This window comes from Neopelma chrysocephalum, unplaced genomic scaffold (assembly GCF_003984885.1).
Source record: "Neopelma chrysocephalum unplaced genomic scaffold, ASM398488v2 Primary Assembly neopelma1_200, whole genome shotgun sequence".
Lineage (NCBI taxonomy): Eukaryota > Metazoa > Chordata > Aves > Passeriformes > Pipridae > Neopelma > Neopelma chrysocephalum.
In genome coordinates this window covers 2,757,418-2,772,015 of record NW_020897862.1, presented here as the reverse complement: position 1 = coordinate 2,772,015, position 14,598 = coordinate 2,757,418, and the positions used below count along the sequence as shown (strand labels likewise).

The 14,598-nt window shown below is 46.4% G+C and overlaps 1 long non-coding RNA gene across 2 annotated transcripts; it reads left to right on the top strand.

Moving 5' to 3' along the window:
- The first annotated feature begins 341 nt into the window (after window positions 1–341).
- LOC113977065 lies at window positions 342–4,495 on the top strand. Of its 2 annotated transcripts, none has more exons than XR_003537255.1 (3): window positions 342–855; window positions 2,532–2,656; window positions 3,653–4,495. It is a non-coding gene; the product is annotated as an uncharacterized LOC113977065 (long non-coding RNA). The 2 variants fall into 2 exon arrangements; XR_003537256.1 differs by lacking the exon at window positions 3,653–4,495 and adding an exon at window positions 2,820–2,900.
- The last annotated feature ends 10,103 nt before the right edge of the window (window positions 4,496–14,598 follow it).

The following is a 14,598-nucleotide window of genomic DNA, read 5'->3' as shown; positions in this document are numbered from 1 at the left end:
CAACAAATGATATCACAGATTAGCAAGTCCTAATAAATCAGTGGCTCTCTGCTCCCCTGCTATTAGTGCCTGTGTCCAAGCACTGGCACTGTGGCAGGAAGATCTCTGCCTTTTTGAGTAGCAGTAAAAACTGCAAGCCCTGCTTGTATCAGGACTGCCTTGAAAACCAGCCCTGTTCCACTGGCCAGCATCTCGTCCTCCTGCTGCTGCTGAGTCATCACGTTTACGCACATGGAACCATTCCTACATTTTATAGGAGGCTTCTGGCCTTGACAGTTTGCCTGCTCTTGCCTTGCCTGTGCTATAGCAGTGCTGTGATGATTCTGCAGAGAACCCTGGTGTTCTAGACAAGCAGGGGAGTAGCTTTTGTTTCTTCCTGGAAGTCAAGGCTTTGGTGACAGTAATTTGAGTCTAGAAAAGTGTGCTAAGAGGGGAAGTGTTCAGTGGAGGAGTCGATAAGGAAGCAGGTCGTGCTGCTTCAGCAGTGTTGTCATCGCTCCTTTCACAAGGGGAAGCCTGTACTGGGTGCAGGTTACACTCCTGCCCACATCTGTGCCAGCCAATATTCTTACTGGGGATCTTCACCAAAGCTATGACAATGTCAGGACAGAAAAACTTGGAGACGGGGGGAGGACAGTTGCCAATTCTCTCCTTTATCTGCAGAACTGAGAAATTATTTCTGAGCTCAGCCAAGTTCCCTGTTGGAGCCCAGCTGCCAGTCTGTACCTGTCAAGTCCTTTGCCAGAACCAAGGCAGTTTTCCCTTTCCCTGTGCCTGAGATGTGTGAACTCAAAAGGATGTGCGTCACGCTTTTAAGAACTTATCTTGGCAGTCACACCTTCTCTCCTGCATAAGGTAAGACAATTATGAAAAACATTTCCTAGCACGCTGCCCCTCTTCTCTCCACGTGCTTCCTATGCAGAGCTAATGCTGTTGATCTTATGCCAAAGACTAAGTTGTGTTTGACTGGAGAAGGAAATACATAGTGATTTATTTAGCATAAGTTTATTAAAATTAAAAACCTAACCCAAAGCACAACCTTTCTTGGCTTACAAAACAGTGCTGAGGGGGAACAAAACTCATTCAGTGCTTGCACAAAACACACTGGAGCACTGATCCTGCCTTTGCACATGTTTTGATTCGAAACTATTGCAGGCTTGTCTGCCCTTCAGACAGAAAACTATTTGAAGCAGCTGCCAGATGTTTTGTCTGCCCTGTGTGTTACAGTTTGCTTACTGCTGAGCAATGCTCTTCCCATCGGGTGCTCGAGCTGCCCTTGGGAATCTTGTTCCTGTGGCACCTCTGTGCTGGTTTCCCACCCTTTTGCCCTGCTCACGTTCACACAGGGCAGATACAAGTCTGAGTGTTTTACTGCAAGGCTCGGTGTCTGCTGTGCAATCTGCTGGCCTTGTCTGGGACCTTTGCTGGGACTAGCACAGACCAGCCACATTCCTCTGCTCACATGTTGCCACAGTGTATAAAAGTTAAGGTGATTTACAGTCTCTTATAAAAGCACTCAGGGCCTGAATTTAGGCCTTGCTGAACAGCCTTACCCTGAACACCCACAGTTCAGGGCCTGGGCAGCCTCCTTGACTGGCTGTAACTTAGAGCTGAGTTGTAAATCTTTTTCCCTCCATAAGATGGGCGATAAATTCTCAAATACAGTGAAGTGGGGCAAAGACCTTTGTGTTTTTCCGGAACTGTGACAAATTTAACTCAATCAGAAGATGTACCTGCTCAACAGAGATACCTTGAGAATTTCTGTGTGTTTTCCCAGCCGTTTCAAGTTGTTTATGTAAAATACATGTTATTTGTTTAAAATACGCGTTATATTTGTGTAAAATACAAATTTTTTGTGTAAAATTTCTCAGCTGGGAGCAGTCCCCTGTGCCATCATGTTTAGAAGCACACATCCATGGCTTCCTGTGCTTCTGACCACTTGTAGTCCTGCAAAACCACATCTATACATCTTAGGGCAGAGTCCTCGTTAAAAGGGGTTTAACCTGCAATTTTTCACTTTGCTCAGACTTCCATGTTTTAGTCATCAGAGGGCCTGTGCCCATGCTTTTTGGGCACACATTGCATTTGCCTTGAGCACCATGTATGACTGTTCTGCAGTCAACAGCTTATGGCCCAGGGTCTGCAATGGTGTTGGGTACGACAAAGGCCAAGAAATAGGTGCTACTTCTGGATACCCTTCTCCATAGCACCTTGTTTGTCCTGGGGAGCCCCATAAATGCCTGTTCTTACCAGAGTCTGTCATTGTTCCCTCTCACAACCTCTTGTTAAGCCATTAACTATTATTTAGGAGCGCCTAACAAAATTTTACTGTCTAAAACCTGCATAAGCAAACAGGCTCTCCAACTGATCATTATAAAGGGTACATGGGCAGGCAAGAAACACCTGCCTAAGCTGGAGTCTCATAGGACACAGGTGTTGATATTTTTTTTTCCTTTTATGAAAAAATACTGAGGGTTTCCCACAATGGAAATGGGTCTGAACTCTTTGTTCTCTCACTTTTCCCAAAACAGGACCTTTGGGAGTGCAGAACGTTCTCGTAGGCTGCAGGTAAAATGCCATCTACTGAACCAGTAACCTAATTTCCTGCAACAGGCTGAATGTTTTCTTTGGAAAAGGACCACCTAATATTGATAAGGTCTGTTCCCACTTAATCTGAGGTCCAACAGAGAGACTTGAGAAGTAACAGCTGTTACTCCTAAATATGATCTGTATTTTTCAAGCTGTCTAGACACCTGGGTGGGTTGCACACATTACCAGCAAAGCTAGTTAATCATGTTGAACGTTTTCTTTCTCTAAAGGTTTGTTTTGTTTAATGAGCTATATGGAAACCCAGGGGAAGACAGTGAATCAAGCAGACAAGTGAGGAAATTTGATCACTGACACTTGGACATTTTTCATTCTGACCTGGTATGGACAATGCACGGATTTCAGGATTTCAGAAGTTATTGGCTGTGGTGTTTGATAACACCACTGACACAGTAAACCCTTAAAACAGTGAGCTGGGTGGATGTTTCCCATGTGCTCTCTCTGAAATGCTGTTAAATAAAAATTGACTGAAACTGTGCTGCACAATAGGAAGCTACAGCAATGAAAATTACATTTACAGAATGCCAGAAATTTAAGTTTACAATTGATTTTGTAAAGGAAAGCCTAGAAGAAGGAGCACTCATAGTCCTTATGATGCATCCTACTTGGATAAATACAAATGTTTTCAATTAATGTTTTCACAGATGCCAGCTACCTATTCCAAAGTAGAGTGCTGTGTGATAAGATAGTTTTTATTAGGAAGGAAAGAAGGTGATTCTTCATATGCAGTCTGACACTTTTATTTGCATTTAAAAAAATAGTCAGAAAATGCAAATAAACCTGAAGTTTAAAGGGGTGAGAGACATTTCTGGACAGGAACCCACCCTGAGAAGCTGCATCCTGGAGTTCAGACACCCTTGAGGTGGACGTGCAGCTCCACAGGCACGTGGATCCTGGAGGATACCTAACATTTACAGCAGAGACTTGTGGCACACATGCTTTAGAGCTGTGTTTTCTTGTGTTTGTGTTTGCTAACTATGTTTTGAACTTCAGAATCAAAATGAACCGTGGCCTTCAATAGAATAAACCTGTTTTCCTCTTTCAGGTTGCCTGGCACTGGCACTACTCACAAGAACTTTTCAGTAAGCACAAGGCGTGTGTCTTTCTCTACCAACAGCAAATGGAAATAAAATAATATTATGGTCAAACAGGTGGAATGTTTGCAACCTAAACAAGCATAAGAATCCCGAGACAAGCTGTGATGCATTTCCCGGTAAGTTTAACCTGGAGTTTAGAAGAATTGAGCACCAGCATTAAATACTCTCTCCCCAGATGGGTGTTAAATAGTGTTTTCAGGAAGGTATGAACACTGAAAGAGCAGATCCAGCTTTGGAAGGAGCCAGGGTGCAAAAAGACTGTTGGTCAGGAAAAGCCTTCGACACGTGAATCTTTTACCAGATGCATTTGGCAAAGGTTCAGAATCATAAATGGGAAGGCAAAGAGGGGGAAGAGATTCAGCCTGGGGGCTGACTGAGCAGTGTAGTCATGGACTGAGCTCTTTGGCTGTTTGATAAAGCTCTGTAGGTACAAGTTGGCAACTGAGGCTGAACCTGCAATCTTGCTGCCTCTCCAAAATGACAGGCTGGGTCCCTGAACAACACTTAGGGTGATTTTCTTTGGTTGTTTTCCCAGTGGTCAGCGGCTCCAAATGGTGCTGGAAATAGTGTGAGAGAAGCAGCTTGCTGCAGACTGCGCTCAGTTCCGAAATTCTCTCAGATGCCTTTCTTGCCAAATTCTCTTGGAAAGAGATTGTGTAATCAAATGGGGTTGCATGTAAAAACACACTTGTGTACGTCCAGGCGTGCAGGGTATTGCCAAAGTGGACAGACTGTCCTGCCTGTGCCTGCCAGAAAAGTTGTGTTTTGTCCAGCGGAAAGGAAAACATCCTTTTCTCTTTGCACTTTGGAATTTGTCTTTTCAGACTCTGATCTCATCAGCAGAGGTTTCATACTATGACAAGTTTGGCCATCTTGGGTCAGGACCACAGTCCAGTAAATTGAGGCTTGCACCAGTAGCCAAAACTCAGCTGTTTTCCACAGAAAGTGGCCTTCTTGGTAGCATGGCAGATGCTTCAAAGATTGCAGAGAACATCCAGGAAATAAAGGAAGCTGATCACTGATTTGTAATATACAGTCTTTTGTGCTAGTTGGTCTTTGAACTAGAGCAGACAGCATCTGCCTCTAAACCAAGTACACAAGGAGGAGTATTTCATACCTAGCATGTTTAATAGCTGAATGTTGGAACACAGGCAGTTTGCACCATGCTGTGTATGAACTCTGTATCACAGAAATTAGGCACATGCTCCAGGTGTGCTACCAACAGGCATCTTTCTTTCCAGGCTGTCCTATACAGCTGGAAAGGCTGATTTTTAAAGAACCCAGCAGCTGAATAGAGTGATATTTTTCCTATGTGTTGCTTTAAACCCTGATCCTAATTCAGCATTCACCTTTTATTTCCTTCTTTACTGCCTGCACTGGATTAAAATGGCAGATTTCCTTGGATTGTATGTTAAAATGAGGCTGCCAACTGTAATTGGTAATTTCACTAAATATGGCCCATGCTCTGCATTCATGTTTGGGGGCTGTAGATTGTCAGATGGCCGTGTCAACACGACATTTTGCTGCATCTATGACATTCAGAGTCTCTCTGCATGAAAATATAGCAGCTCCCAGTTCCAAGGACATCCTTGGAAGGATAAGAGCTGCCCCTCTCCAGTCCCACTTTTCAGTCAGGTGACCAGTTTGTTTGGAAACTTCTTTGCTGTGGGTGGTGGATGGGGATATGTTTAAAGCAACCAGACAAAGGTGGGAGGAGAGGAAGCAAAAGGAAACACTCTCCTGAAGCCAAATTGTTTGGGGGGACTGCTGGGAGGGGGAAGTTGTTTAGTTTTGTTTTCTGAAAAAACATCCTTACAGCCAAGACAAACAAAGGTGCTGCTCTAGATCTTGTTACTTTTGGTCTCCTTGGGCCCCATGTCAATTCCCAGATTATTTTTACGAACTGTTTAATCCAGGGCTTTTATTTCCCCTGTAAATAAATGGTATTTTAGATTCCAGAACAGCTTCAGATGCTAATACCAGCTGTCTAGACAAAGAGTGGCCCATGAACATGATCGTAAATAAAAATAGTCTTGGGGCTTTGGTTTGGGTGTTTGTTTTTTTTTCTTCCTTCTCTTGTCCGACTTGCAGAGAGAGACTGGCAGGAGAGGCTGGCTGTGTGAAGGCAGGCACTGCACAGTTCTCACCTCCTTTGCCATCTCTTGCAGGGGATTGAGCTGGCTGGGGCCGTGCCAGGGGATGCTTGGTGTCTCAGAAATGTAAATATTTCTAGATAAGGAGCTAGGGGATGGAGCTCACAATTGCGTAGTGCATCTCCTAGGTTTCACAAGAGCAACACTGCAAATATTTTTATGCCTCCCATGGCTTTCACTATATGGATCTTCAGCTGGATTTTCCTGCAGGGAGAACTTTCTTGCAGCTTCTGTTCTTTCTCACAACTGTGCAGAACCCTTGTGCAGCACTGCCCTGGACTGTTCTCCCTTTGTAGAGATGCTCCCTCTGACATCAGGACTTGTCCTGTTAAATTTCATTTTCTGATTTTGTTAAAGAAAACATTAATACTCACTTAAAGCATGTACTGATCTTTTCCTAATGGCAGAGCTGGTGCCAAAGTGCACCGTGGGCTGAAGAAACAGTTCATTTATTCCTGCAGCACTGCTGTTAATCCCATTCTTTCACATGCTCCTAGGATGCCGTGTCACAGATGGATGGGGACATACATCTCCCTGGCCCACTTTTAGGTGCTTGACCTACCTTTTTATTGCCAAAACCCATGGGCAAGGAAAAGAGGAGTGAAAGGAGATGTCTTTAAAACTGGTGATGCACCAGCAGAATGGCCTGATGGCCTGTCCTGCACTTGCTGCCTGTCAGGGCCCCAGGCAGCACTTCTTTTCCAGGGACCTGATTAGATCTCCCCAAAAGGCCTCTTAAAGAAGGAATAGTCGAGCAGAAACCATTTTAAAGGAACATTTATCATTGTCCTTACACCCAGTGATGACTCATATGGCCTTTGCTAAACTGTGTAGAAGGAATGGAATTTATTGCTTGACTCTGGAAGACGGGGCTGGGATCCAGAGGGGCATCCGCTCGGAAACTGCTGTGCTCTGAGGCAGACAAGATACTTGTGCGTGGAACACATTCCCTTCCGATTCCAAATAGTACTTTTATAAAAAGCAGATGAGCAAGGCTGCAGTGAAGGGCCAGCACACCCACACCGATGAGGGATGAATGGCATACAACAGTGCTTGGAGATCAGAACAACAAGGGCTTGCCTTACAATTTTAATACAGTCGTAATTAGGAATGGATTTGTGCTAAATCCTGTTGGGGTCAGTGGCAAAGCTTGATTTCGTGCTTGCCTTCCTTTAGCCTCAACTCAGGAACTTTCTAAATTCAGGTTTTAGCACCTGCTCCAATTTAAACACTCACAGAACTGACCTCTCTAAAGAACACTTGACTTGACTTTGCCTGTCGTTACCCCCAGTTCAAAGCTGGTGTCCCTGAAGGGAGACTATTGCAGGGAAAAAAGCAGGAAAATCACAGAGCTTAAAAAGTTCTCAGTGGGTTGCTTTTCTCCTGACAAATAACGGGGCAGATACGCACTACAGAGAAATAAAGGTTAACATTTTCATGATCCCTTTCAAACACTGGAAGATTCATGCTCATACAATCATATTGAACGTGGATATTATTTTAAAAGAAGGGAAATTATACAGTTTGATGGATCCTGACCAAAAAAAGAAATTCAAGACTTTCATTTGGTGGGAAATGTCAACATTTCAACATTTTTCCAATACTGTCATTCTTAAGAAATCCCCAAATTCCTGCTCCCAACCAGTCTTTCTGGCCAGCAGCATTAGACACAACGCCAAAACCCAGCAGAAAGGGTGTCTTTTAATAGTGTACACACACCATGTTTATAAAACCTGCACTTTGTTTTTAATTGGCTCTTCCAGAGGATGTACAACTTCCTCAGCATTTCATTTCCATAGGTTCTCCAAAGGCTTGGGGTATTCCAGGCTGGATATGAGCCAAAGCAACCATAAAACAACCGTGGCAAGAGGTTCCCTTCTCCTCAGTGTTGCTTCCCCAAGATAGCATTTTGGGGAGCATAATGTTTTCATTTTCTATGCACCACTGGCCTCTGCAGAGTCCTTTCTTTGGTGCTACAGTCTCAAAGAATTTTTAAAATAACTATTCTATGCAAAAGGTTTATGTACTCCATGTGTACCTATGGAGCCTGCTCTGGGAAGTGGTGGTGTGATGCAAGGCCAGTGATGGACACAACAGAGAACTCTGTTTTAGCATCATTTTGCTAGGCTGCAGTTAGAATGCAAAATCCAGGACTAGAGCTTTGTTCTGAACTGAAATATGTTAAAGATAAGCCCTGGAATATGCGTGAGAAAACCCAGAAGGGACTTTTTTCATTGGAGTTGAGACAGGGAAAAGATTTGGACTTCCTTTCTGACATAGGAAGGCCTGGAAGGTCTGGGTGGTTTTTTTCATTCTTCTAGGAAATTGTCTGTCCCTTTTAGCCTTTCCAGAAGGTGACAGCAGGTAGCAGAAAAAATATGAAGGTCAGGAAAACAGCAGCATTTCTATGGGCTGCTATGGTTTCTAAACCTGGTATGTATTACTACAGGGCAGTGTCTGGCTGGTGAACCCACAGAGCAGATATATATAGGCCAGGAAAACACACACAAGTTATGAAATATAAGTCCCCTACCATGGGATGTGGTGCTTCTGCCAAAAACAGTGTCTGTCTCGGGGCTGCCGGTTGCACAGTTCTCCCACAGAGTCCTCCAGTTCAATCCAGGGCAGGCTTCCTCCTCCAGACATCAGCTCGGATCTGCTGCTTTTCCTCTAGGAAGGCGAGGCGAGACCAGCCAGGAAGCTGGTGCCATTAGAGTTGTCTCACAAATTTCCCCATTTTGCTAGGGCAGAGGAATGGTGAAGGGAAGGAGAATGGGCAGATGGATTTTTCAGGTAACACCTGGTGAAAGAGGGACGACAGAGTCTCACTCAGAACAATGGGTTTGTTTTGAGCTGCTTGTCAGGAACTGACCTCTTTCGCCTCTCATCCTCTGAGCATAGGATCCTTGGGGTTCTTGTTTTCTTTCAGTTCTCCCACCCTCAGATAACGTTTTCCTCTCAGTGCAGTGACACATGTAGTGTCCATCAGGTTTCTTTGACATAAATGCCTCCAGGCTATGTCCTTGATGGTGTCTCTATGGGTGTTGAAAGACTGTGAGAGTGGACTCCAGTTGCAGAGGTCAGGTTATAGTAATCCCTCTCCTAAACTGCAGACAGCCCAAGGCTTTTGGCAGATATGGTGGCCATGTCAGGGTGGACATGTTTAATTCCCTTTTGCCCACCACCTGAGCACTTTGTGTGGGAGAGGCACATTAGGAGGTCAGTTATCATTTGGACCACAAGGAGAGGAGGAGCAGCACTTGCTTGAGTTCTGACGAAGGAAAATGCAAGTGCAAACCTGGCAGGGAGGATACAGCTGCATCCTCCTGAGTGTACAGTGCAGCGGATACGGCCCTCCCTGTCAGGGATCTGTTGCTGTTCTACCGGCTGCTTGCTCCGGAAGCCATGGCCATGATACACCCACTAGGAATGAACATTGCTCACAGCCTCTGTAATCAAAATATAATCTGAACCCACAGTTACAGCCTGTCCCCTACTCAGAGCCCCTCTGTGAGCCAAAGCAATAAAGTGTGGGTAGATAGGGAAACAAGCCAAGGATGGGCCTCGGGCTCTGCTCTTCATGCTGCCCTCAAGACTTCTGAGAAGGGTCCTGATAATTGTGTTCATCCTGGTGGCATCCACAGCAAGTCTGCTCCCAACCACAATGTGTTGATGTACCATCCTACATCCCACAGACCAAGCCAGCCTGTCACTGTCACACTGTGTGGGTGTTGTACAGCCTTGCTGTGCTGCCGCTGGACCTTATTGCATTCAGGCTGTAGTGGCATCCTGTTCCCTCAGTCCCACTGCCACATCAGCAGGACATTGTTCCACCCTGTGGATGGGCCAAAGGGACTGTGCCCAGGGTCTCACCTCTGCTGCTCCTCTCCCAGGATGAACCCAGGACCTCACAGCCATGGCGGCGGCCATGTCAGTGTCAGGATGCTGCCCAGGGTTGTCAGCGTTGCTTCTTTAGACAGTTGGCACAGCCTGATCCTGGGTCCTGGCATGGGGGACAGTCCCAGACCAGTCCCAGAGCAATCCAAGAGCTATCCTGTCATTGTTAACGTGGCACTCACTTCCCCACGCTTTCCATGATCTGAGCAGGCCGGCAGCTCCTTCCTGCCCTCATGGCCCTCTTGGCGGGCTCCGCTCATCTCTGCCGGCCTCTCCAAAGGAGTGTGATATTCCCCTACACCATGAGCCGCCCAGGTGGGCAACATCCTTTCCCTGCCACAGCTTCCCACTGCTGCAGCCATGAGTGGTCCCTGCTCACACAGACCTCTGAGGGGGTCAGGCCGAGAGGGACAGGGCTGAGGGAATTGGGGCTGAGGGAGCCAAGGACTGAGGGAGCCAAGGCTGTCCCTGCTCAAACAGCCATGGCTCTGAGGGCTGAGGGAGCCAGAGCTGAGGGGGACTAGGCTTAGGGAGTCAGGGCTAAGAGGGACAGAGCTGAGGGACCCAAGACCGTCCCTGCTAGAACAGCCATGGCTCTGAGGGCTGAGGGGGACAGAGCTGAGGGAGCCAGAACCATCCCTGCTCGAACAGCCATGGCTCTGAGGGCTGAAGGGGACAGAGCTGAGGGAGCCAGGACTGTCCCTACTAGAACAGCCATGGCTCTGAGGGATGAGGGGGACAGAGCTGAGGGAGCCAGGACTGTCCCTGCCCGCACGACCTTGGCTCTGAGGGCTGAGGGAGCCAGAACCTTGTCTGCAGCTGGGGTACCCTCTATGGACAGGGCAGAAATGGGGGAGCAAGTCCCTGCACTCCCCCCACCATCCACAGCAAAGGAGAAAGAAAAGAAAAACTAAGTGTGCGCTTTTAGCCATGAGGTGAAACAGCTGCGGGAGCAGGTTCCCGATGGCTCCCTCAGAAAGAAGCGGTAAATGCAGCCTGGTAGATCTGAGAGAAACCCTCTGGCTTCACCTGGTGATGGAGGTGCCATGAAGGTAAGGTGCGATGGAGGTGGGGAAGGGGCTGGAGCATCAGGAGCCACTGAGGGAGCTGGGGGGGCTCAACCTGGAGAAAAGGAGGCTCAGGGGGGACCTTCTCACTCTCTGCAACTCCCTGACGGGAGCAGGGAGCCAGGGGGGGATCAGGCTCTGCTCCCAGGGAACAAGTGATAGGACAAGGGAAAACAGCCTCAAGTTGCACCAGGGGAGATTTAGGTTGTATATTAGGAAAAATGTCTTCACCAAAAGGGCTGTCAACCCCTGGAACAGGCTGCCCAGGGAAGCAATGCAGTCACCATCCCTAGAGGGATTTAAAAGACGTGAATGTGGCACTTGGGGACATGGTTTAGCGGTGGACTTGGCAGTGCTGTGTTACTGGTTTGACTCGATGATCTTAGAGGTCTTTTCCAACGCAAATGATTCTGTGTGAGGGCAGGCAAGACATGCCCATGGTCTGTGCTGGTTGTAATGCCTGGATGGAGGCCACGTGAATCATCTGCCTCCTCCCAAGCAACTCCTCCCTGCGCTCACACTGCCTGGAGCAGCTGCCCATGGTCTCCCTGCCCCAGGGACTGGCCCATCATCGGGACTGGCACGAGGGAGTGAGGGCAGCCACAACCCAGGCTGCGAGTTCAGCATGTGCTTGCCAAACCTTGGTTTTCTCAGCCAGTCACAGAATTGATGGGACATTTCATACACACTCATGGGAGGCCCTGGGCAGGGTTAGTGGGAGGATGTATAGATAAAGCTGCATAGTAAATTTGGAATATGGCATTCACATGGAAAGGAAATTATTTGTAGTGGAGTTCCTTAGGTAAGTTTTGAGGGTCTTTGTTGCAAAGAGACATCATCAATCTAAACATCTGTGCCACAGTATGTTTCATCCTGATGTGCAGCTAAAAAGAATATAAAGACATTACAAAAATGGGGAAAAAAAGAGAAAAATCATCACAGTGTCTGTAATAGCAGAGATTGGCTTCTCATTCTCTCTGCAGAAAAACAACCCTGCAAGTGCCAACAGCAGCTGAGGTCTCCTGGTGCTTCTCAGGAGCTGCCTGTGAACAATTCTCACCATGGAGGCAGGAGAATGGGGTATACCTGACTCTGGGCACCACTGAGAGGAAGTGACTTTAGCCTTCAAATGTGCTTAGTAGTTAAGACCTGCCAGCAAAGCTTCTGCGTGGAAATTCTGCCTGGAAAGGAGTCAGGAAGGTACTGTTCAAATTTTATGGTAACCAAAATCACAAAAAGGAGGCAAAGAAAGGAAAGGGGCTTTTAATTTTTTCTGTTTTACTCTTTTTTATTATTTTAAAACTTGTTTCTTATTAGGTGATGCAAATTCTTCAGATGAACTCTGGGTCTGAGGGGGAATATAAGGTTTTATAGAGCCCGGCGTGAGGTTGTGTGTTTTGTACCTTGTCTCCTAGCAGCAAAAACCACATGGATGTGAGAGGCTGTTTTATGATCCGCCAGGGCTGTTGTTGGACAGGCTACAGTGAGCAGAGTTATTCCAACCACGTTGGATTGCTGATCCTTCCCTCTTTCTTGCTTGCTTTTTTTTCCCTTTCCCTTAATTTTTTTCTTCTCTCTTTTCCTTTTTTTTATATTTCTTTTTTGTTTCTTTTCCCTCTTCACCAGGCAAGTGTGAGAGGGGTGGATGCTTTTACCATCCTTGTGCCAGAACTCTCTCGCTGGACTTGGCGTCAACACGCTTCTCATCTCCCTTGCAAGCCCTTTTCCCTTGCTGGCTAGGATTTCACCAGGCGTTTCTAAAGAGGCACTGAACTATGTTGGTTACTCTTTCAATTGCTCATCTCTTTAGTGTTTCCAAGAAAAAAAACCCCAACCCAAAAAAACAACAACTCTGTGCTCATGCTGCGCAGCAACTTCCGTCAGCGGATTTCGGAGCAGCTTGGCAAACACTAATGAGCTCAGGCTCACAATGCCCCTGTGTAGGAGGGAAGGGCTGTCATCTCTATTTCACAGCTGGGGAAATTGAGGTGTGGGGAAGCTCAAAGATTTTGCCTGGGCACAGTGTCTCAATTCTACCCTGACCTGGGTTGACTTCTTGGTGCTTTGACCTCCCCAGGTTGATTCTGGTCTTGCCTCCCCCCAGCTCCTCTATATTCTGACTGCAATCCTTCCTGTCAGTCAGTCTGGTGGCTCTGCAAGCTGTGATTACAGAAATAACACCCTCCCATCTTCCCTATGTTATCCCACTCCCAGTCATTCCTGGGAAGACCTATTCATTGAACCACATGACTGTTTCTTTTTTTTGTTAGAAAAGCGCTTGTAACCACTGCTCCCAGAGAGAGGCAACTTCAGGTCTGCATCAGAGCATCACAACAGCCCTGTTATGTCCATGTTGCACATTGCTTTCCTTATACTGCCTTTTCTCTCTTCTTTTCTGCTTGTGGGGCCTATGCAGGAGAACTAAACTCTGACAGACCGTCTTGCATTTAGCACTAGTTCTGGTAGAGCCATTCAGTGCAAGGGCACTATTGAATTGTTCCCTCTGGCTTTGGAAATACCACCTGTGCAATGTTTTCAGCTCACCTGAAGTTCAGTCCAAAGAAAACTGAAAGAACTGTTAGCGTTTGCACAGGTTTTGGGTCATAATCCAAACCACACACTGAAAGATTTCAACACTTTTGAGTAAGAATCTTCCCTGCCCTTCTCCTCAATTCACAGGGCTTCACACCACCAGTAATTCCCAGCTTCTTCAGTGTTCTGCAAAACGGAGAACAAAAATCCCAACAGAGGAAATGCAATTGCAGTGTAACTTCCTTTCCATGGGATGCTTTTGGGCTGTTCTATCAGCTGCCACCCACAGTTCTGCATAAGACTGAAATCATGAGTCATGACATGGACCAAGAAGTGGAATTGTGATTAAAGACGTGGTGCTGAGATACATCACTGGCTCCAGACAGAGATGCAGACACACAACACAAGTCCTGATTATGAATTAAGAGCTGATAACACCACATAAGAAATGTGGGTGTCCTTCAAAAATCGATGTATGGCCCAGAAGAGCAGCAATGAATTGCACTGGTTACAGAGCAGGTAATTTTCATAACTTTTTCCACTTGTTTTAGCCTGGATTTAGGCCCTTTGACTGTCCATCTGCATGAACAATTATTGGTCCATTGCAAATGAGTCAAACAAAGAGGAAGAGGTTCCTAAGTCACTAAGTTCTGGCAGGTTTCATTGAAATTACACCTGGTCAAGGGCAGAGATCCTATTTGTGTTAGTCTCTACTAGACACGCTTGCCTCATGAGTTCAGTTCCCAAGAATTCAGATTTTACCTCCAATACAGGAGAGCTATACCTTTTTAGGCATGAGAGATTCCTCCCACAACCATACATACACAAGCAAAGGAATAAATCAGATGGATCACAGCATCCTTGTAGTCTACCTGGTTTTATTTCCTCAAACATCTGTTACAGACCACTGTCAAAGAGAGATAATTGCTAGAAAAATGATCTGACTCAGTGTGGTGTTCTTCATGAATCCTGGGGCAGGAAGAAAACACAAATTAGCTTTGTGCCTTCCTGCCCTTCAGAGGGGGAAACTCTGCATTGTCCCTGTCTTGCTGTAAGTGGAAACAGGCTGCTCATGGGAAGAAAGTCTGTTCTGGGCTGAAAACATCTGGCTCAGCTCAGTTTTATCCAGCCCAGGCTGGGATTTGCACCAGTTGTTATCTGAATCTTCTGAGCGCTTGTTTCTATTCTGCCAAGCCGAGCACCAAGCTTTTATTCATACTGGGATGTTATTCCCAGTGTGTACAT